General features: G+C 47.9%; 1 long non-coding RNA gene across 1 annotated transcript in view; it reads left to right on the top strand.

Moving 5' to 3' along the window:
* Positions 1-206: 206 nt before the first annotated feature.
* The window catches only part of LOC146042388 (uncharacterized), a 115244-nt gene continuing 91467 nt past the window's right edge, over positions 207-23983 (top strand). The window contains exons 1-2 of the long non-coding RNA XR_014463855.1: positions 207-419; positions 21379-21447. This is a non-coding gene — a long non-coding RNA (uncharacterized LOC146042388). The remainder of the gene's footprint in view (positions 420-21378; positions 21448-23983) is intronic.

Genomic DNA, 23983 nt, shown 5'->3' with positions numbered 1-23983 from the left:
TGAGGACAGGAGGTGAGAGGCACCGTGACAGCCAGGACTGAAACAAGGAGGGAGGGCTGGAAGAAGGAAGACTGAGCAAAAGAGTGAAAGAGAGAGAAAGGGAGGGAGGACTAGGGAGGGGAATACTGGGAGGGATGTGGGAGGAGAGGAAAGAGAAGGCAGACAAGCCAGAAAATAAAAAAGAGAAAAAGAGATGGAGAAGGAACAGAGGGCAGGAGGGCGGAGGGAGACAGGGTGGGAGAGCGCAGGGATTTAGGACAACTGGAGGGAATAGGGGAAGAAGTGAGAGGACAGAGCAGGAAGACTTGCAGTGACAGAGGCACTATATACTGTAAGTAGTGCTAGGAAGAGGACGTCTGAGCAGGAGGAGGAGAGAGAAGCATCTCATTACACACAGCACAGCACTGAGCAGCCGGGAGGTAAGCATTGCATTCCTTGTGTATGTCATGCAGGAGAGAGAGGCCTGCAGAGGGGAGACCCCTGCACAGCTCCGAGTCCCAGCCCCTTCCTTCCCTTGCAGAACAACTGAGCGACCCTGCCTGCAGCATTAACCCCTTCCCTGCTTGGGTGGTCCTGCAATGCTTTCCATGGTGCCCCAGCTTTAATCCCTTCCCTACTTGGGGAGGGGGTCCCGCTGCACATTCCATGGCCCTGCCGCCTGCCTTATCTCCTTCCCCGCTGTAGAGGCGCTGCAGAGCACCAAATGATTTGCTGTCATTAACCCTTCCCATGCCTTGCTAAGGTACTACTGCATTAACCCCCTTCTCTGCTGCCATGCCTTTGCCCCCCTGCTGCGTGTCATTGCAGCGGTGCTGCCGCGTTAACCCTTTGGATGCCGGTTTTATGCACTATGTGATGTGACTGCAGCTTTAACCCCCTCCTCCCTGCTCAGAGAATCTAGTAGGAGAATTGCAGATACGTCCCCATTTCTACCCTCATTGCATTGCTAGAAATGCCCCATAGCAGAGTATAAGCGCCTGCTGCGTATTTCTGTCTCAGAGAGACACCAAAAAAGCACCCTTCCTTCATTGGCAACATTGTCTCCCAGTGAGCGGGAGTGTGTCGTTAACCCCTGAAAGTCAGATCCGGAGAGCATCTTCTCTGTCTTCTCTGCTGCTTTTTTGCACCAGGCTGCAGAATTAACCTCTTCAGTGTTGCAGCATACAAGAGATGACAAGCAATAAACCCTCCTAGTGATGCTACTATATATATATATATATATATATATATATATATATATATATATATATATATATATATATATATATATATAGTGGGGTAAATTTACTAAGATGGGAGTTTTCACATGGGATGTTGCTATGGGTAACCAATCAGAATTTACTTATTTATTTAGCACCCTCTAGAAGATAATAGTCTCTGATTGGTTGCCCATAGCAACATCCCATGTGAAATAGAGCTCTCATCTTAGTAAATTCCCCCAGTGTGTGATACCTAGGGCGGTCCTACATTCCCTTATGGAGAATCCGATACACCTGCAGTCTTAACCCTGTGGCAGAAACTTCTATTTTTTTCTTTTAACGGTGAACAAAAGAGCAGGATACCGCACCAGCCCCGTCACTGCGTAAGAGCATGCTCAGCCCAATCCATGCTATCCGCTACCAGAGCCTGCCTGCTGCTATCATTGCTGGGCAGACAGACAGACTGTCACATGATCATTCAGGGCAATCCATAATCATTTATAAGAAGTCCCTCTGATTGTGCGTCTCACCCAGCACCTGCTAAGGTAGCCCGGATCAGTGGGGGGTACAGCAATACCATCTAGGCACTTTTTACTGCATCCTTTCATTTCAATCTACAAAATCCCAGCTACAGTCCCTCCCTATTTGTATCTGCAAATCACCCAGCAATCATCTAACTCTACAACCCATTCCCTGTGCACATTATTACACGCCACCATGTTCCATCCCCTAACTGGCCCTTTACAGGAATCTCTTGGTTGTCTCCGGCAATTCCCTCCAAGGCCCCCAAAATACTCCCCATAAGCGATTCCCTTGCAGGCCCCAAATACTCCTCCCCATACACTGTTCTCTTCCAGGCTCCCAAATACTCCTCCTCATCTGCTATTCCCTTACAGGCCCCCGAACACATCCCCCCCACCACCAATCTCTCCACACTCCCTGCTGACAGCATCCAGAGATCAGGTGCTGAACATGCATTTCATTCCTTCAAGCAAGAAGGTGCCTCACTCCAAATCCTCATGTCCCAAACGTCTTCCCGATATGATTGGGCAGCAATGAGCGTTCAATGTTCAGATCAATTAATGGGGCCGTATTATTATGGGAAGGCAGCACTGGTGGTCTAACAGGGAAGATAAGGCCCCCCCCCCCCCCCCCCCCCCAGAAATCTCCTTGCGCGGTCCTCATCTTTAATGGCTGAGCAAACATTAATGGTCAGGAGGATCCTGCCTGTCTCTCCATGTACATTACCATGACTTGTCTGTCTCTGGAGGTCAATGTGTCTGCCAAAATCATTGAGAATGATGACTTAGAACCATTATTATTATCATCGTTAGATTATTAGACCTACCGATTATTATTATCGTTAGATTATTAGACCTTCCGATAGATCGCCACTAGCTGTGCTCAGTAGAACAATATTTTATTTATTTTTAGAGAATCAAAATGAGAAAATCCCCTTCACTACATGACTGGAGCCGTTTTGGGTTAAAGCTTCCAGAAACTTCGACCTCTACTTTCATTATCATGTCCACATTCTTAGGTGATAGGCTACAAGTGGGTTCATAAATCTAAGGCTTAAGTCCTGTCTAAAGCCTTATATTAGCTAAGTATATCCAGACATTATCCTGGGGTTTCTGTGATGACTCCCCCTCCCCCATCCAGTTATTTTGGTTTAATACCTTTGAATTTTGGGCAGTTGCGTAAAGTTGGGACTGTTGCACTGAAATGAAGCCGACGTGTCAGAAGATGAGAGCTGTACCGTGGAAGATTGGTGTACACGGCACAAAGCTGCGTTAACTGTGCCCTTGAAGGTTAAAACCTGGCAGCCTGTGGACTGTATTTAAACAGTAGAGTTTGGACGCCGGGGACTTGCAGCGCTAATGAGGCGTATAGACTGGGACAAGCACCTCTAGGACTAGACTGGCGGTCTCATACTATAGTATTCCATCGCCATTGTCAATGATTAATTAAGCACACCTGTGGGCACTGCTCATTGTTGTTAGTGAACTATAGATTAAAAATAAACAAACCGAACACTAACTAGGCATTAACACCAATCTCAGAACAGAACTAATTGTCTCTGGCTAATAGATCAGGAATTTATTTTACACACACACACTTCGCTTTACGGACACACCCAAAAATGATGGTGTCGCACAGGCACCATTGACGCCACTTGGCTCACTGGTGACAGACTGATTAAAGAATATCTAGTAAAACACCTATAGGGCCTGGTCTGTCACATGTCTTTGTATGGGATATAGGGGGTAGAGGGCCTGCAGGAACAGCTCAGGAAGAACTGCAGGGAAGGTACAGGCTGTATAAGAGCGCATGAAGTTTATATCCTGCTCTAGAGCCGGTTAACCTGCTGACTGCCTGCTAGGCAATGAACAAAGGACAAGCTGCATCTGGCTCTAGCTGTTCTCAGATGCTGTCAGCATGATATTCATTGGGGAAATTAGTGAGAGATACAGAGACACAGAGTATTTCAGGATTTCTGTCTTCAGAGTGCATCAAATATGAGCTGCTGTCAATGTACAATGTATGATGAGTCATGCAATTTATGGGGGGAAATGTACAGCCATAGACGCTGCAGCCAGCTAGGACTTAAAGAACCTTTATCATGTTGGGATATTCGGCTTGCTGGAAGACAGGGAAGAGAGTACCTCGAGATGTGCTAGGTTGGATGAACCTGCTGCTTAAATAATATATGAGCCGCAGTTGCAGAAACTAAAAGTACAGTTACCGGATTTAACACTTTACACTCCTTTTTAAGATTATTGTAATGGGTTAAGGAATGTAAAGCAGACCCAGGTCAGACATTATAAAGCAAGGATATTATTTACATTAATTAATTTGGGAATGATCAGTTTTTGTGGCCCCTAGTGCTGGTGTCAGTTCTGACTACAATCCTGGGCCCACAATGCTGGGTCCCGGTACAGGTTCGAGTACTCGGTCCCACTGTGGACTCCACTCCTGACCCCCCTTTGTGGACTCCACTCCTAGTCCCCCAGTGCAGTCTCCAATTCTGGTCTCACAGAGCAGACTCTAATGGTGGGCCTTCTGCAGGTTCCAGTCCTGGGTCCCAGTATAGGTTCTAGACGTGTCTCTCAGTACAGGCTTCAAACCTGGCTACATTGCAGGCCCCAATCCTGGCCCATAGGGAAGTCCCCAATTCTTGCCCGCGGGGCAGGCCCCAATCCTCCTGACCCATGGGCAGGCCCCAATCCTCCTGGCCCACGGGGCAGGCCTCAATCCTCCTGGCCTGCGGGGCAGGTTCCATTCATCCTGGCTCACAGGGCAGGCCCCAGTCCTGGCTCACGGGGCAGGCCTCAATCCTCCTGGCCCACGGGTCAGGCCAAAAAACCTCTTAGCTCACGGGGCAGGCCCCCGTCCTAATGGCCCACGGGGCATGCCTCAATCCTCCTGGCCCAGGGGTCAGGCCTCAAACCTCTTAGCTCACGGGGCAGGCCCCCGTCCTCCTGGCCCACGGGGCAGACCCCAATCCTCCTGGCCCACGGGGCAGACCCCAATCCTCCTGGCCCACGGGGCAGGCTCCAATCCTCCTGGCCCACGGGCAGGCTCCAATCCTCTTGGCCCATGGGGCAGGCTCCAATCCTCCTGGCCCACAGGGCAGGCCCCAATCCACCTGGCCCACGGTGCAGGCTCCAATCCTCCTGGCCCACTGGGCAGGCCCCAATCCTCCTGACCCACGGGGCAGGCTCCAATCCTCCTGGCCCACGGTGCATGTTTCAATGCTGGGCCCAGTAAAGTTCTGTTAAATGACTAAAAAACGAGGCAGGGCTGATCGCTTGAGTGCATGTGAAACGCGGAAAGATAATTTCTGCGCATGTGCCACCCAGCAGTCATTCTACAACAGGCAGAGTGGCCACAGATACAACGCCTTGGAATAAAATAGTACAGACACCCTTATCTTAAAGCACCCACACATTCGCAATGAAAGCGGGAAACAGATGAAGCCATAAAATCCACCACATACTTCCTCCTAGGTCGTGTACAGGTAAAACGGTTTCCCAACTCCTGTAAATTTGGGCGCAACTGACATTCTGAAATGTACATTCAAATCTTGGGTGGCAGAAAGGGGGCTGTACAGTCAGGAGCAGGATATAATGGCGCCTTTAATGATGTGCTCTATGTGGTATAGAGAAAAACCCTGCTAAATACTGGGGAAGTGGCGATGATATCTTTCATATATGATGAGACTAAAAGCATCTTAATGATTGTAGAATAGTAATGGCAGCCCTGAATTCTGCACTTATAAGTAAGTAGCTGGAGAGAGCTGTAAGTGAAATGTGAGAAGAGGGTTTTAGCAGCAAGAGGGAAGAGGGCCCTGCTCTGAGGAGCAGACAATCTAGTGGGAAGTAGCGACAGACAGATGACATGAGGTGCAAGCAAGCGGGAGGTGGCTGATGGCAGGATGTAAGCAAAGCGGAGGTGGTCAGGGCATGAGGCAGGGGCTGGAGGAGCAGCCTCAGGACTTTTAAAGGATATTACTAATATCTTGGATGGGAAAAAGGGGACTGTGCAGTCATGCCCCCCTATATGTCTTAGTCCTTATATACCAGTCCAGAATCCCCATGTCCATCTATATCAGCTCAGCCCCCATGTCATTATATACCAACTCATAGCCTGCCCCATGTCTTTATATACCAGCTCAGAGCCTGCCCCAAGTCTTTATATACCAGCTCAGAGCCTGCCCCATGTCCTTATATACGAGCTCAGAGCCTGCCCCATGTCCTTATATGCCAGTCCCCAAATGTCCATATATGCCAGCCTAGTGCCCCCACTTATGTCCTTATATACCAGCTCAGAGCACCCCCTCATGTCTTTATATGCTGACTCAAAGCTCTCATCCCCTAGTGCCCCCACTTATGTCCTTATGTGCCACCCATTGCTCCTTATATGCCAGCCCAGTGCCCCCTCTTTTGTCCTTATATGCCAGCTCAGTCCTCCTTCCAACCATCTGTCTCCACCTGGCTCCTATAGTCCCTGTCTTTGCCTTCTCCACACCACTCCAGTGACTGTCTCTTCTATCCTGGAGTGCAGGGAAGACTAAGGACAGAACCTTAAACAGCAAAACTCTTCTGCAGCGATGTCGCATTGTTACATCAAGTAGTTACCACCTCTGCCCGGAGCTCCGGAGTTTTCCCGGATGGAATCCCAGAGTTTAGCATGTGGCAGGCGCAATTCGCCATCGAGCTGTAGTTTGGCCGTGCCTGTATTTGCTGAGAAACGCAGGGATGGGGATTCAATAGAAGCCCACCCCTGCAATGTGTAAAAAGTATCGCTCTACTTCTGGGTTTGTACTAGGGATGACCATCGATGATTCAAAATCATCAATGTTTTATGTTCGATGTAGAATAGTTTTGCCATCGATTGGGGAAAAACCAGATGGTTCTCCTCCATCAAAGTCCAGCATAAAGGAATAGTTATCCCCCCCCCCCCAGCGGCAGGGACACGGAGCATAGCTCCGCCCTGGCACCCATGAAGCTCCACTCCATGGTTTGATTGGCCCACAGGCCAATCAGTCAAAAAAAATGGATGACCATCTATAGCTAAAAACATTGAAGGCCATCTATTGCATAGTATGACACTGCGGCTGTCAGTCTGAGCATGTGCAAGCAAATCCTTACAGTGGATCTACAATGGCTAGCGCCACCTGCAGAGGGTATCAGCCATCTGGGCCAAGTTTGGTACATTTTTAGCAGCTTCCATGGAAACCTAGGGACACTGCATTTGCAAACCCTGTCTGCTGTAGCCACCCCCTTCATTTTAATGGGTATCTCCCAAAAACCTCTTTTACTGCGGAATTCAGTGTTAGGGGGGTATTCAATCTTTGTCGTGCACCTATTCAATGCTGTCTTCCCCGACAGCATTGAACAGGGGTTTTGCGCAGAACAAGCCCGACAGCACAATCTGTCGGGCTCGTTCTGCCGAGAAAAGCTGGAAATAGGCGAGCTCCTGGCCGGAGCTCGTCTATTTTCGTCATCAACTCGCGGCCACGCCCCCTTCTCGCCGCTCGGCGGCCGGCATATTGAATCCCGACTGCCGAGCTCCAGGCGAGCAAAACGAGAACGGGACAGGGGCACGGCTGTCCAGCTTGCTCGACAGCCGTTCCCCTGACATTGAATACCCCCCTTAGTACGGCCACCTCAGGATTGCAAACCCATAACATGTTATTTTTGTTTACTGACGGAATAGGCTTCTAGCAAATAAAAGTATTTACTGACGCTTTGTGCCGGGTAAAATACCTCCGGCAGCGAAAATCTTAACAGTCAGGCTCAGGTATTAGATATAATAAGGGGTACACTTACTAAAGCTTCTAAGGGGCCCAATGATCGATTTATATAATTCCCTGAAAATACCCGTTTTGTTGGTTAGCTGCAAACATTTAAGTACCTCGGGAATGTATGTAGGAGGGACCGGAACAGGAATCTGCGATCCCTCCCCCCCTGCTTGCAGACTCATCCCCCATATGTTTCTATGGGAGATGCAAAGCTACCCGATGTATCAACATCGGGCAACATCAAATCGTGTCCCTGGGCTACCTCCATTCTGAGATGGCAGCAGCCCACTGTAGACGCTAATGGCATATGCGCATATGCACACCCCCCCCCCCCCCCCCGAGCGGATCACAGGAACGGTAAGATACATTGCACCGATAGGATCTCAGATTGCAATGCGATCCTCAGTAGATGGGTCTCTAAATGTGAAAGGAGGTTATGTTGCCCATAGCAACCAATTAGATTCTAGGGGTGAAACTTAATAGGATGAGAGATTTGGAAGCAAATCTCCAGTTTTTTTTTTTTTTAAAGCGGCAATCATTTACACTGCAAAGCCCGTTTGATTTTGCAGTGTCAATGATTGCCGCTTTAAAAAAACCTGGAGATTTCTCACCAAGGCCCTTATTCTGATCGGTGCGGATATTCCCGCTTGCGTACGGCCCGCCGATGTTTATCGTCTGCGCATGTGCAGAGGTCACTCTGCGCATGTGCAGGCGATTTCGCCGCATGGATTCTTTATACGCCGCACAGGGGGCGTAGAGGGGCGTGAGGGGCTACTTAGCCTCATTACCCTATGCATACGCCCCCCGTTTCATGGGCGTTCCCATGCAAACGCGGGGCGTATGCATGGTAATGAGGCCGTGACGCGTGGGTACGGGGCGGGCATCTGACATCGCCGGATGTCAGCTGCCCGCCCCCATACATGATTTCACACGGACAAGTGTCCGTGTGGTCTTGTGTTGCGGGACCTGGTGGAGCGTGCGGCCCTGCATTCGATGTTCGGCGACCATCGAATGCAGGGGCAGCTCCCAAGACGGAGGAGACGTATCCCCGTCCAATTTCATGCGGATCGCCACATATCCGCGTACGGACGGCAGGTGGCGATCCGTATGGAAGGCGGGGATTCGCCTGCACGGTTGCGGCCGCATATTCTGATCGGGCCGCACCGATCAGAATAAGGCCCCAAATCTCTCACTTTCTGAATCTCTCATCCTATTAAATTTCACCCTAGGTATCATTTTTCTGTTGAATTCTAGAACATCTGATTGGTTTTTATGGACAACATCCCCCACTTTTTTTTTTTTTTTACTGATTACAGTATTTTTTTATTTTCATTTTTTACTGACTGTTTATCATTCCTCACATTGCCCCCAAAAATAATATCTGTCTGCCCACCAATGGATCCGTGGAAAGAGCCAGTTACTGAGTACTGGTAGCTAAGGAGTTAACGGGAATGCTCTTGAGGCTGAAGAGAAAGCGAGTGACAGTGGAGGCAGTGCTTGTGTGACAGAAGTTATACAAGGACAGGCCCGCAGCACAGCCCCCACTCCTCTGTCTCACTGCAGCTCCACTTTCACCTCCTCCTCCTCCGCCTGCTCTAACTACTGCAGCTTTGTTCCCTTATGCTTGTCTTCTCCTGTACCTGCCTGCACCCCTCCTGCCTTTTTGACCCCCAGTGGGCTACTCCATTTGTAGCCCACTGCTCCCATTTCTAGTAGTCATGTGCTACCCGGTCTCTCTCCCCCACTCCTGCTATATTTAGCCACTCTCTCTCTGTCCTAGAAAGATCCCGTCTGGCTATTCCCAGATCCTCGCTAAGCTTTGTTGCACCCCGGGAATTCCATTTGCAGAACCCCTATTCTTGCAGCAAAATACGGTGTACGGCAGATCGTTGCGCCCCGGCTCATGCTCTGCAGAGCACTGCGCCTTTAACGCCTACCTCTGTGCTGCGAACCACCCTGGGTTTCCTGCAAAGCTGCCTGTTGAGAATCCTCCCTGCTGTATATTATTCTTGAGGAAAGCATAGCAAATAATGCAATACCTATCTCTGCAGCATATTGCGCCCACGGCCCAAGCGGCGCTGTCATAGCGACCTCCCACAGATCCCGAAGCTATTGCACGAGAATGTCTTTCTGTGGAGCGTCCGCTAAATAGCAATGGCGCCCTGCCCAACCTTGTTCTTCTCTCCGTCATTGTCCAAGTCACTGGTCATACTGTACATCCCTGCAGAGCATCATCCCCTTTTTGTGCTGCAAAATATCAGCTGTACTGTATAGTATCACTCGCAGAGCGTTTCGGAAGAGAGAATCCTTTCCCAAACTAAATGCTTCCTGCTAAAACTTAACAGCGGTTTGCAAAACACAAATTATTGGTTCATATCTTAACAAATGTGTGTGTGTGTGTGTGTATGTGTATATATATATATATATATATATATATATATATATATATATATATATATATATATATATATACAATTTATTATGTGTGTGTGTGTTTATTCCTTCTATCCTTCTATTCCCCTTTGTATTCCCTGGTTTTTCTAGGTAATTAGACTACGTGCCAAGTAGCCTAGAGGCGTGAAGAGATGTGCCAGCCAACACTGGTTAAAAGGTGCCAGGCTAGATGCTGGGCAGATAGATAGCCTGCAGGCCCTTGTTCTGCATTTCTGTAAAACAATTATCTAGGATACCCAGTCTATCCGTCTCGACAAAATATATCTATATTAGGGACCTGGGGCCAGGTGTACTAAGCTTAAAAAGTGATAAAATGGAAAGTGATAAACCACTAGCCAATCAGCTCCTACCTCCCATGTCACAGGCTGTGTTTGAAAAATGTCAGGTAGGTGCTGATTGGTTGGTGGTTTATCACTCTCCATTTTATCACTGTTTAAGGCTTAGTGCTATTGGCGAAAAGATCTATATAAGTAAAGAGTTAAGGTGGTAAAGACCTGGCACTCACACTTTATCTTAGCCTGTTATGTTAGTGGGCATCATAGCCTGGGGCATTGAAGGTCCCCTATTTTAAATTAGCCAGCTCCCTGTGACGGTATTAAGTGTAATCCTGATTTTGTGCCATGCTGCATTTGGGCACTCTCCCCTGGCACGCCTCACACGGTGCCCTGACACAGTCCCTATATCTAGAAGCTCTGCCAGCCGCTTCCGCCTTTTCCTGCTGCTCATACATATTCTACTTTGTATGTTTCTCTGTATCTGCCAGTCGTTCCCTTCTTTGTGTCCCCCTTTTCTCCCTCTCACCTCTCCCCTCCCCCACGTCTCTCTCGCTCTCTCTTTCTCCCTCCCCCCATCCTCTCTCCCTCCCTGCGGCTCTGCATTGGATGAGGAGATGGAATTTTTCGCCTTGGCTCCTAGCCAAAGCTGCCTCTCCAAGCAAAGAAGAGAACCGGGGAGAGATAGAGGAGAGGTGGAGAGAGAAGACGGAGGGGGGAACCCAGGCGAGAGACTGGGGAGAGCTTGTCAATGTCAAATAATGAATTGGGGGGGGGGGGGTGACATGGTAGGAATTGAGGATTGAGAAAGGGTGAGGACAGATGGTAATGTATGGGTAGGGTAAGGTGCGTTGAGAATGGTATAACGTAAGCGATGAGGGGAGAGAGACAATCTGGGGGATGCACAGAGGGAAAGTAAGGAGTGGGGAGGGATGCAGATACGGACAGGTAATTCAGATTCAGACAAGTACAATCATTTTCCACCTGATCCCTAAGTGCCGCCAAATTCTCTCCAAATCACTGTACGGGTGGACGGCTGTAAGCTGTAACACTTACAGGCTTTCTCCTATGCGGTAATCGCTGTCATTATCTTTTGTACTTAAACCTTTTCACAACTAAAGGGCCCCACAAAATATTCCCTGTACAAGCATGCATGCCCACAGCAAGGAAATAGTGCATTCCGCAGCGGCCCGTGATGCCGCGACAGACATGATGCTAGGTACAGACTTGGTTCCACAAGGCAAAATGCATGGAAAAAGACCATATTTCTGCATCTAGCCATTACCGTTTACAACATAAGATTTTTATGCCCCCCCCTCATTTTATGATGTTTTTATTATTATTAAGAACCAATAGATTTACATTCAGCGAATGAAGTTGTGCCCACCGGTTGGGGGAAGAGAAGCCAATCAGTCATACCACTGTGCAGCATCGGGCTCACTCTAAAGACCCTTCCCTCGCTTAACTACCCGGGATCTAGGCCACAGGGTAGTGATCCCAGCACAGAGTCACCTGCGTATACCTTGCTGCAACTTTTGCTTCCTCAGGTTAATCAGGTTCTTGTTAGTCCACCAGGGCTCTGTCTGAGCCCGACATGATTGATCCCAGGGTCTCACTAAACAAAAGAGATAGTAGTGTAAGGTAAATTCACCACGCTACCCCCGCTAAACACATTCTGTATGTCCTAAAGTTAAATTCCAGGAAAGCTTAGTGTCCCAATGCTTGGAACGACCTAGAACGTGTCTTAGAAAAAGCTGGCAGTGTAGCCAATTTGATGCAGTAAACGTTAGCTGTGCAAAGAAAATTTCTCAGCCCGCGAACAGTTAATCTTGGGCGTTGTCATGGTAGCCATCTTGAATTAACCCATGTGTAAAGCACTTCCTCTATAATCCTTACTTTAAAGACCTCAAAGGACAAACTGCTCCTTGCCCACGGAGATCGTTGAAAATGGCTCCTTTTGCAGACCAGGATTGTATGGGGCGTGGAAATTTGGTTGTTGGAACACTGGTTATTCTTCCATGATAGAATCATGTATGAAACGCGTACATTATATCGCTTTGCAAAAAAGCAACAACAGGGAAACTTGCATTATTAAATGTCTGGCGTTTACAGGGTGGGCGTGGGGGGGACCTCTCTGGTGACAGGAAGAGGGTGGAAAAGACGGGCTGATTTTCCATCCCTTATCAGCCGATAACACTGACACGTTAAATCTTCCTGGACAGGATGACAGTGTACAGAGGTGAAATAGTTTAAGCCCCCACAAATGACTCTTAGAAGTCGACAAAAGTGATTGGTCGGCCCAATGGAGGATGAAAGTACCCAGGACACAGTTGGCAGCAGCAGATGACAGGGGAAACAATGGGTGGCGCGTGAAGGGGGAGATGTAACAAACCGCAGAGAAAGATAAAGCTGAGAGAGATAAGGGGCCAGATGCACTAAGCTTAAAAAATGATAAAATGGAGAGTGATAAACCCACCAGCCAATCAGCTCCTACCTGTCATTTTTCAAACCCACTCTGTAACATGACAGGTTGGAGCTAATTGGCTGGCTGTTTATCACTCTCCATGTTATCACTTTTTTGAAACTTTATACATCTGTCCCAATATACCAACAAAAAGTTCTAAAGACCTATGGAGTGAACTAACGCCACCGTAATCTCTTATCATTGTCTGAATATTTTATTGCCATTTATTTTTTGTTTTAATATATTGGGCAACATGTACTAAGTCATGAAATGTGATAAAATGGAGACCACCAACCAATCGGCTCCTACCTGTCATTTTTCAAACACAGCCTGTGACATGGCAGTTAGGAGCTGATTTTCTGGTGGTTTATCACTTTCCATTTTAATACTCTTCAAGCTTAGTACCTCTTGCCCATTGTGCTTACCAGCTAGGTCATAGTGGTGGGTTGGGAGTGGTGCAGGACTCCGTGAAGTATAGGCACACTGACGTAAGCGGAGACACTGCTGCATTCCCGCCACCGTTATATTTACTGTAAGCTCCGTGAGGCAATGTCCTAAGACTCCTACCTCATCCGCGATTCATATGGCACCATGTTACCATAATAATGATTTAGCCTAGATAAGTAAAATGCATTTATCATATTCCTTAATGCACTTAGCTTTAATTCCTCCGCAGCCAGAGGGCTGGAAGCTCGTCCTGATGGATGTAACAAGGTCAGAGACTCTCTTTAAATGAAAGTTCACTTGAAAATATTAAATACCATTAGTTACGAGTACTGTTGCTACACTGGGAGATACACGGTAATGAATGACCAAGATGCTGTACGTTGTCATGCCGCATAGTGGTTACTGAAGGTTTATGAGACTTCCCAGGCTGCAGCTTCATGTTCAAGGGCCTGATTCAGAGATGTGCGCTAATCAACTCGCACACGAAGCATCCACTGGCGGCTTTGCAGCTGCATACACAGTGCCAGCCGTATATACTTAGTTAAGGCCCATACACACTGGGAAACTTTGAGCTAAAAGTCGCTCAAAACAGCATGTTTGAGTGGCTTTCAGCTCAAAGCCGCCCCAGCGATACGCGGTGAGCCCTGTTTCCTGCTCCCACATCATCGCCAGGAAAGCCTTTCGGTACTTGTGTATTATCACGGCACCCCGATATGTGATCGCGCGATATTTAATCGCATCGCATGCCAAACACCCGATGCACTGCGATGCAATGCGATTTTATTCCCCTATGCGATGAAAAATTGTATAAGCACCTTAATGGGTGCTTACAATGTTAAATGCACCCCCACGCCACCCCCAGTATAAACGTGAACCCGAAGCGTGGCGAGCGCAGCGAGCCCGCGAGTGGCGGCGGTACGCATCCTACGACCTTTTTATACCCCCACTATCCAAGTCGGCGTGGAGTTGATTTTATAAAGTGTGGCGAGCACAGCGAGCCACCGAGCCCGAAGCGTGGCGAGCGGACGCGTATACCTATGAAGTTATGCACGTCCCCTCGCCGCGCTCGCCACGCTTCGGGCTCTTGGCTCGCTGCGCTCGCCACACTATATAAAATCAACTCCACGCCGACGTGGATAGTGGGGGTATGAAAAGGTCGGAGGACGCGTACCGCCGCCCCTCGCGGGATCACTGCGCTCGCCACGCTTTGGGTTCACGTTTATACTGGGGGGTGGCGTGTGGGTGCATTTAACATTGTAAGCACTTGTATACAACTTATAATCACATCTCATCGCATTGTATGGCATTGTATGCCATACAATTTTAAAATTGTATGACATTGTACAACATCGCGCGATATCGCATCGCATCCCATCGCATGCTTTATGGTATGCGATGCGATGGGCGCCGTGATAATACACAAGTACCAGCCTTTCATCTGCTGGTTATGCCAGCAGATGAGCGGCTCTGAGGACGGCGCTATGCAAAGCCGTCCGCCCCCCGCTTTCAGCGCCTGGCAGGGGGAAAGCCGCTCAGTGCGTATGCAATATCCTGCTTCCCACACATTTTAAACCCTTTTTCCACTAACAAAAATAACCCGGGATTTTGCACGGGGACGCGCATCGACCCAGGTTTTTTTGCTAGTGGAAACGCTCCCTGGTAAAAATGTGCTGGGTTGAACCCGTATCCCGTACACTGTAATGCAAAAGCTGGTGCTAGGAGATGTTCTCAACTCCCAGCGCCGGCTCAGGCCCCACTTCCCGATGACATCACCTGCCCAGCATTATGCCGGGTCGGACGCTAGTGGGAACAGGTCAGGAGGACGCGTAATGCGTGCGCTCGCCATGCTTCGGGGAGATGTGGATAGTGGGGGTGTTTCAGGAACACAGTCACACCTGTCAATGGTTCCCACACAATGTAATAAGCATTGACTGACTACGCTAACTGTGTAAGCTCCGGCTAGCCACGAACCAACGGGAACACTACATTGGTACTGACAGGGACGCTGACTACGCTGGCCGCGGGAACACTACGCTGATTCTGACAGGGACGCCATGCTAACTACGTAACTGCCGCCGTGAAACTACAGGAGTACCAATATTAGTTAAAAAATAATGAAAACAAAATGTAAATGTGGATAACCACAGTATAAAATGCAATATATCTAGATGTAATTGAAGTTTCCTTTCAGTTTGACCTAGGCTAAATTTGTGATGCTCGTACTCCCACACAAAACCAAAATGTACAGAAAAAGACCTGCGTTGAGTAGCTGTGGGTAGGGCCTTGCCAAGGAAAGGTTTAATGTGGTAATTCTATTTCCCTACACTACATTCCTGAATATCTATATGGCATTGCTCTGGCTGTTGCTGTACTTTTCACCTTTTCCCATGGTGACTCAGGGCACCTTTTTGGTTGCCCACATATTTGCTTTTTTCCTCCATGTTCCCATTTGTGGGATAGAACATGCCATAGCAAACCACATAATCATAATGGAAACTGTGAGAAGGTTGTGACCGTAACATGATGTGAGGAGATAAATGGAGGCAACAAGGAGCCACATACTGGGAGTTATATAATGGAAGGAGCAGGGTCCCCCAGCAGTACAAAGTGCAGGGCATGAATTTGGCCGCCATAAAGATCTGTATCCGCCCCCTGCCCTGCGAATTCCCACCTTGCGAATAGGTTTGCAAGGCTTGCGAATGGATGTGTATGGTTAAGGGTAGCCTAACCCTACCACCACCTAGCCTAACCCTCTGGTCCCTGCAGAATGTTGATATTCTGCAGATGTGGACATAATGCATTTCAACAATGTGGCCATCATGCTGTGACGGAAGTCATTGTGACTGTATCCATTTTATGTAAGGGAAAAGCATGGGTGAGATTTAATAGGATGAGAGATTCAGAAAGTGAGAGATTTTGTGAGAAATCTCCAGTTTTTTTTAAAGCGGCAATCATTTACACTGCAAAATCAAACTGGTTTTGCAGTGTACATGATTGCCGCTTTAAAAAACTGGAGATTTCTTACCAAATCTCTCACTTTCTGCATCTCTCATCCTATTAAATCTCACCTCTGGTGTCTCTACAAAATGCCATTACTCAATACAATCACATTGTATTTGTACATTCACATTAACACAGGCTTAGCATGAGCTCCTGGCATCCATTGTGCTGGGTACCACACTGCACCAAGGCCAGCCCAACCATTATACAGGATACCACACTGCACCATGGCCTTCCCTACCATTATGCCGGATACCAAACTGCACCATGGCCTTCCCTACCATTATGCCGGGTACCACACTGCACCATGGCCTTCCCTACCATTATTCCGGGTACCACACTGCACCATGGCCTTCCCTACCATTATGCCGGATACCACACTGCACCAAGGCCAGCCCAACCATTATGCCAGATACCACACTGCACCATGGCCTTCCCTACCATTATGCCAGGTACCAGACTGCACCATGGCGGCATTCTGATGTTTGCCGCCATTGAATGGTAAACATTTGATGGCGATTCAATGGTCCCGGTCATCCATGCTGCAGTGCTTCTGTTCAAAAAGGTCTTCATATACATTTTTTTTCTATTGAATTCTTTTGATGCGATGGTCAGTTACCATTGCATCGTAATTCAATGGCAGAAATCCAGCCAGCATTTGATGGTGGGCTTCTGATGTCCATTCTAGCGCTGGCTTTCTGTAAAAGGCTGAGACTCCAAGAGCAAGAGAGGAGTGGGTGGCCACTACATTGCCTGTACTGTATGTTCTATGTCACTGACTGCAGTGCAGAGACTGTAGTGTGGTGTTGGGGGGCTCTTAGGAGAAGAACCTTCCTGGCTGTCATCTACACAGTCAGTGACATGTCATGGAACATGCAGGCAGTGTGGTGGCCACCCCTTCCCTCTCCTCAAGTCCTATCCTACCCTTGGAGGCGGAGCCCCAGACTGTCTGTAACCACGTGTTACAATCTCATAGAAGCTCCGCTGTTCCTCCCCAGTGCAGACTGCAGGAACCAAGGAGGAGCTGCTGCTGCTGCTGCTGAATGTCCTCTATGGTGAGGAGAAAGTGTGTGTGTGTGTGTGTGTTTATACAGGATATGTGTGTGTGTGTATATTTAGTGTTTGTATGTACTGTATGTAATATATGTGTGTGTGTCTATACAGTTTGTACATATACAGTTATATACAAAATGAAAATATGTATGTGTGTATATACAGTATATGTGTGTGTGTGTATATGTAGTGTGTGTGTGTGTGTATGTGTGTGTATATATATATATATATATATATATATATATATATATATATACAGTTTTCAAGAATCAGGGCACTCACCAAGCAGCATATAAGGCAATACTTTTCCTTTATTTCATCTCCAGCAACAGATTAGCCAACGTTTCGGACCAAACAAGGCCCTTAATCATGGCGTCCTGAGTCTCACATAAAAGAGCAACTGAGTTGCTCTTTTATGTGAGACTCAGGACGCCATGATTAAGGGCCTTGTTTGGTCCGAAACGTTGGCTAATCTGTTGCTGGAGATGAAATAAAGGAAAAGTATTGCCTTATATGCTGCTTGGTGAGTGCCCTGATTCTTGAAAACTGTGGATGGGGATCATAAGTTTACTTATGGGACTGGCAGGAGCACCACTGGAATAACTGAACCAAACCGTGAGTGCATTGGAAACTGTCTTATATATATATATACAGTGGTCGAAGTGGAAATTTTGAAGTGGGGGTATGGAAATTTTGAAGTGGGGGTATGGAAAAGTAAAGAGTGAATATAGTGCGCACCTTCGGACACCCCCCTGTCCATCAACGTCCCCTGCCAGACTGCCCCGTTGTACAGGAGTATTACAAAAGCACAATATGTGCTGCTGAGTGATCAGAGAGCATCCTGAGGGGGAAAAAAAACTTTTTTTTTTTATCTTCAGATTAAAGTGGGGGTATGCCATACCCCCGTATACCGCCCCACTTCGACCACTGTATATATATATATATATATATATATAATTTGTGTGTATGTACAGTAAGTCTTTGTGTGTATGTGTGTGTGTGTGTATACACACACACACCCCCAAACACCGACCCACCAATGGTTGTCCAATATATGATGATCAGACAGCTGCATCTGCTTCCAGCACAGAATCACAGCCATTGTCAGAATGGAAATAGTACAGATATGTATGTATGGGATTAAACAAATGTAAAATGCTTTCTGTGGGACACCCAAGTGTGTCATTTATACGATTTTTTTGCAAACTACATGTTCCAGATGGGTCTTGTGCCCAGGCAAGCTTGTACTTGTAGTTCATCCACTTACATTTTTAAACATTTTTTTTTTTTTAACAGGAAAAATAAACATTAAATATTACAATTCACCACATTAATCTAAAAACAAATAAAACAGAAATATACACAAACACGATGTGTGTTCTATAAACATCACCGTTAAACAGCTGTAATAGATTGTGAATCATGGGCCTGATTCATGTTTGCTCGGTACGCTGCAAACATCGCAACTTACCAAGCACCTGAGATGCCGTCCCCCTGCTGATTCCCCTTGGTACCATGTGAGCGGACGTGTAAAGAATCGCATGCCTTCTATGGTCGCCGATGTCCTGTGATATCAGCCCCTGGCAGGCATCGGCCCACCCGCATACCCATGGACGATCCCCGCCACCATCCGCCCCGTCCTTCCCCACAAAAAATGGCCCAGTGAGTGTGTAACTTGCCAAGGCCGTTTGTTGCTGGGGCCCCAATGGACAATTATTCAGTGGAGCGATTATCGTCTGTGCGTCGTGGTCCCGCTGCGTTCTTGCTTGAAATCAGGACTTCATGGAAAACTGATTAACAGGAAGTGACCATTGGAGATGTTAATTAGGTGATTTCAGGGAGTGGCTGGAAAAACGCAGGCGTGTCATGATCATTTTCGGGGTGTGTATCTAGTGTTCCCGCTAGGCTGTTTTAGCGGGGCGCTGCGCCCTGCCCGATTTTTAAAGGGCAAAATGCGCCCTACCCCTCTAGCAGCGCCCCGCTAAAACAGCCTGGTGCCTGCCCGACTGCTTGCACGGGGAAGCCCAGCGCCGCCTTAGACGGTGATGCTTGGCGCTTCCCCGGCGATGCGCGGCGCTTCACCGGCATCACGACACCTTCGCCCCTGTAGTGACGGCATCTTAGGCGGGGCTGGGCCTGCCCCCTGTAGTGACGTCGGCGGACCAGCCCGCCCACTTTAGTAACGTCGGCGGCCTGGCCCGCCCACTTTAGTGATGTCGGCGGCCCGGGCATGCCCCTTTTGTGATGTCGGCGGCCCGGGACCGCCCACAAGTGTGATGTCAGAGGGCCCGGACCGCCCCCCCGGCGCCCTGTCCGACCAAAACTCTAGAGTGAACACTAGTATCTGCCTTCAACTTCGATCACGCATGCAGAGAAACATGGCGCTAGCATCGCTAGTGCTATGGATAGTCTCTGTAGCTGTATGGCTACCCCTAACCTCAATGTTTCCTGTATTTGCCTATAGGCTGCGAATGTGTACGTAGCTGCGATTGTGTTGGCTGTGGTGGTGAAGCCCGTTCTTGGGCTACATCTACACTTGCTCCGCAGCCCAGAAAACCGCAACTGTATTTGCATATAAACAGGAATTAGACCAACTGCCCGCCTACATCACAAGTTGAAGAGAAGTTGGCCAATGATGAAAGACTTGGTGAGGGTTGTGGAGTCACAGTTTTTGTTGCATGGTTGGATAGAACTTAATCTAGTGCAGGGCTGGCCAAACCGTTCCTCGAGATTTACCAACTGTCCATGTTTTCCCAAATCACCTAGCTCTGTGGTTCTCAACCTTGGTCCTCAGGACCCCAACACAGTTTATGTTTTCCAGGTCACCTGTGCATTTTTTAAATGTGACAGTTGGTGATACAGAGGGCAGCTGCTGGTGACCCGGAAAACGTGCACTGTGTTGGGATCCTGAGGACCGGGGGTTGAGAACCACTGATCATTACTAACTGTCACATTTCCCAGACTCCCTAACTGGTGCATAGCTGCAGTCATTACTAACTGTCACATTTCCCAGACTCCCTAACTGGTGCACAGCTGCAGTCATTACTAACTGTCACATTTTCAAACCTGCATTCATTCCTACTATAGATCCACAGGTTGCCTAAGCCACATGAACTGTTGGTATATCTTGAGGACGGGTTTGGCCACCCCTGATCTAGCTTATAGCCAGCTTCATTCATATAGTCAGGCTAGAAAATGTGGTTGATGCATCTGCAATTCTATTTTTTTTTTTTGTATAAGAAGGGGTTTTAATTGAGATGCACTCATTTGATTGCTAACTTTTCGGTTGGGCATGGTGGCGATACCATTGGTAGTAATTGAAAAGAGTCTGTATATGGGTTGCTTAAACTTTCTTCATTGTTTAATCTATTTATCTCAATGTACCAGAATTAAACAATGGTCATGTTACAAATTGTTTATCCCGTGGAACTATGCCATACACACAATACAGTACATATTCACTTGCTTCTTTAATAATGTGTTCAAGTTTTTATATGTTCTGCTACAAAACTGAAAGTGCAAAAGGTGTGTATCATAATTGACTACCCTCCAGTATCCTTCGGGAAACTGCCATTTAAAGCTCTGATCTCTTTCTGCCCTGCATTATAAATGTCCTGTGATTCTTTGCATTCTTCACTGCAGCAAGGAGCTTCTGGACTTTAACAGTGGTTTGCTGCACTAACTGTTAGGACCTCTGTACCTGCTTGTCCGCCTTTGATGTAGACTCTTCTACCCCTTTCACACCAGCCTAAATTCCCGGTTGGATCCCTGCATTTTCTGGTGTGAAAGGGGTATTAGCAAATCCTTGAGGGTCTCTCATCAATACAGCCCCTGTTATCTGTGTCTTCTTATCTAGGCTACTAGTGTATGTATGATGTGGAAGGTGTTATTAGTAATCTTTAGTTAAACACACACAAAGAACAATACAACAGAAAGTTTTAAAATGTGGTGATCACTAAAATAAGAATTCACGCAAGGTAAAGGTGCATTCGGGATTTTATAGGTATTACATACTACTAACTAATATTTTTTTTAACTAGTTTTCAAAAGTAGGCCAGTCTAGTGCAGAAGCACTGGTCTGAATAGGGCCATGTGGGGGACTTTAGAAGTGGTCAGGAATGAAACATACAACATTTTTGAACAAGCTGCTGGTTTGAGTTTTCCCCTCTCATCTGTTTCTAGACAGAAGCCAACGTGCTGGTAATACTTGGGATTCCAGAGAGAAAGGAGACCCCCACTTCAAGTAACAAGGTAGGTCACACTATGTAATGCATTGTGTGTGGAAAATGCAATGTGCGTGTGAGTTTCTTGTTACTGCAGAGACTGGTGGCTTATTCTGATTTCATATGATGGATTTTCCTTCAGCAGCTGGGGACCCGTTTTTATGAGCATGGCGTGGGGGGAAAAATTGTGACTCTATTATTTTAGCAAAAGACAGTACCAATTGCGTAGATGGGTAACTCAGTCTAAAATGTATACAACCATGCTCATGATTACCAGCAGTATGCCAGGAACCCCATGATTTGGGGGAACTACAACAAATCTCATCTCTATGCTGGCAAAACACCATTGTTTCCGTATGAAGAAGGGATCTGTTGTTCTGTCCTGTGCTCAGCTGGGCACAGGACAGAATTACAATCCACATTGCCGATCTCTTGTCCAGAATAGCCAATCAATGACAGATATGTCCCATCGCATCCAATTGGATCTTATGGGGCCTAAAGTGCCCTCTTTCAGCACCCAATGTCGCATGCCACATCGAGTGCTGGAAGAGGGCCGCCCAGTGTTTTTTAAATAGTTTTTTTCAGATTCTGCTGCCGCACTCCTTCACAGCAATGCACTCCACCGCAGCCCGTGCTCCCCTAACCCGCCACCCACGCTCCGGACCCATCGCCGATCGCATTGCGAGCAACCGCACGTGGTTAAAAACCACAGGCAATCGACCAGCAATCGACTATCAATGCGACCAGCAAGCCCATCGATGTGCATACACAGCTTCGATTTAAGGCACAGACGCGGTCCTAATCGAAGGATTGTATGCAATATCGCTCTAGTGAGAGGGCAGCACTACATACAGATGTGACCTCATACAGATGTTGTATCAGTCATGCCAAGCAGCCACTCCTGGCGCACCAGGGTGACTCAGGCTGCACCAAGAGTCTTATTCACACAAATAAAAGAACTGGAAATAAAAAAAAATATATACTTTATTAGATTGCACTGATCATTGTGATGTGCAACACTTGTATTTCTGTGTGCAAATGAATCTGTAGTGGAAGTTCTATGATTCGGCGGCTTTTCACATGCTAAGTTGCTGTACCGAGGACGCAGCTCAGTGACTGTAGTGCGCTGCAAGTGGTGTTTGGCGCCTTGTCTGCGATGCAAATAAGATGCTAAATTTAAAAAGAAACCGACGGCACCAGAATACAGAAGCCTTGCCATGGCTGGTGGCCTTCTTTTTCAACTGTATATAACAGAGATCTCTGCATTACTCTGCATTACTGGAACATTCTTTTGTACAGTGCAATGGCATGCATTTTCTCATATAGGATTCCTTCAGGGAAGGAGAGCAGGTATCCAGGTATGTGTAGGCCAGTGATGGCTAACCTTGACACTCCAGCTGTTGTTGAACTACACATCCCAGCATGCCCTGCTTCAGTTTTACTATTTGGCCATGCTAAAACTGATGCAGGGCATGCTGGGATGTGTAGTTCAACAACAGCTGGAGTGTCAAAGTTAGCCATCACTGGTGTAGGCAGTAACTGTACACAGCACTGACTAAAAGTACATACCAACAGAACAATGGGTCTGATTCAGTCCTGTATCTCAGTAGGTCTGTCCTTCCATCATCCTATGCTGGTATGGACAAGAGATATGTCCTGTACATTTGGCTTCCTGCTCTCCTGTTGGAAAAGATGCAGGGAGGGCAGGCTACAATCCCTCAATCGCTGTCCCTCCGTCACTACGGCTGCTGGGGCCATTGTTGGACAATTTGTTTTCGTTCTTTTCATTGTGTGGCACTAAGCCGGATAGGCTGCAATTCTCAGGGGTCTCTGTATCATGGAGTAGCCCTGCAAATAGGTAGGAGACTCAGTAGGTCAGGGGTCATTTCCTATCTGATGTGACATGTGAGAGGCCCAGCTGCTGTCTGTCTCGGGCCCGTGTAACCTCTGCTTGGCTTCTGACCTTGTCTGCTGTCCCAGACTGTCTGCAGCTGGGATACTGTCACCTCTGACCCCAGTGTTTTAGTCTGTCTCAGTAACAACCCGTGTTTGTGACCCTTCCCCCACAAGCTCTGGCTCTAAATGGGATGCCTTTATCTTACAGTATCCTAATGACGACCCCCCTCCCCTGTACACCTCACACACACAGAGATTCCTCTGCACTCCCTGCACTACACCATACATGCCTGCAAATCCCAAAATCCTGTGCAGCCATTTAGTGATTGCAATATACAATGCCCATCGCATAGCTATATATATATACACACACACACACAGAGATGGAGACGTCGCCTCCCCTGGTGCCTCTTGCCGCCCCACCGTCCCCCCTATCCCTGCCCGTCTCCCTGAAGAGGAGATGGGCAGGATGCCACCGCATCGCCGTCCTGAAACTGGGGCGCGCGTGCTTCCCAGTCAGATGGAGCGGCTCTGCGCCGGCGATCGCCAGCGCAGGCATGCTGGCGATCTCCGGGCAAGGATCAGAGGCTGTGTCCCCTAGGGGGGGGGGGGGGGGGGGGGGTGGCTGGGAGTCCCACCTGTCACTCTATTCAGGGGCTGGGGGCATG

The sequence above is a fragment of the Crinia signifera genome, chromosome 19, assembly GCF_055691185.1.
Source record: "Crinia signifera chromosome 19, ASM5569118v1, whole genome shotgun sequence".
Classification (NCBI taxonomy): Eukaryota; Metazoa; Chordata; class Amphibia; order Anura; family Myobatrachidae; genus Crinia; species Crinia signifera.
The sequence above is the reverse complement of the archived record's forward strand: the minus strand, read 5'-3'. Positions and strand labels throughout refer to the sequence as shown.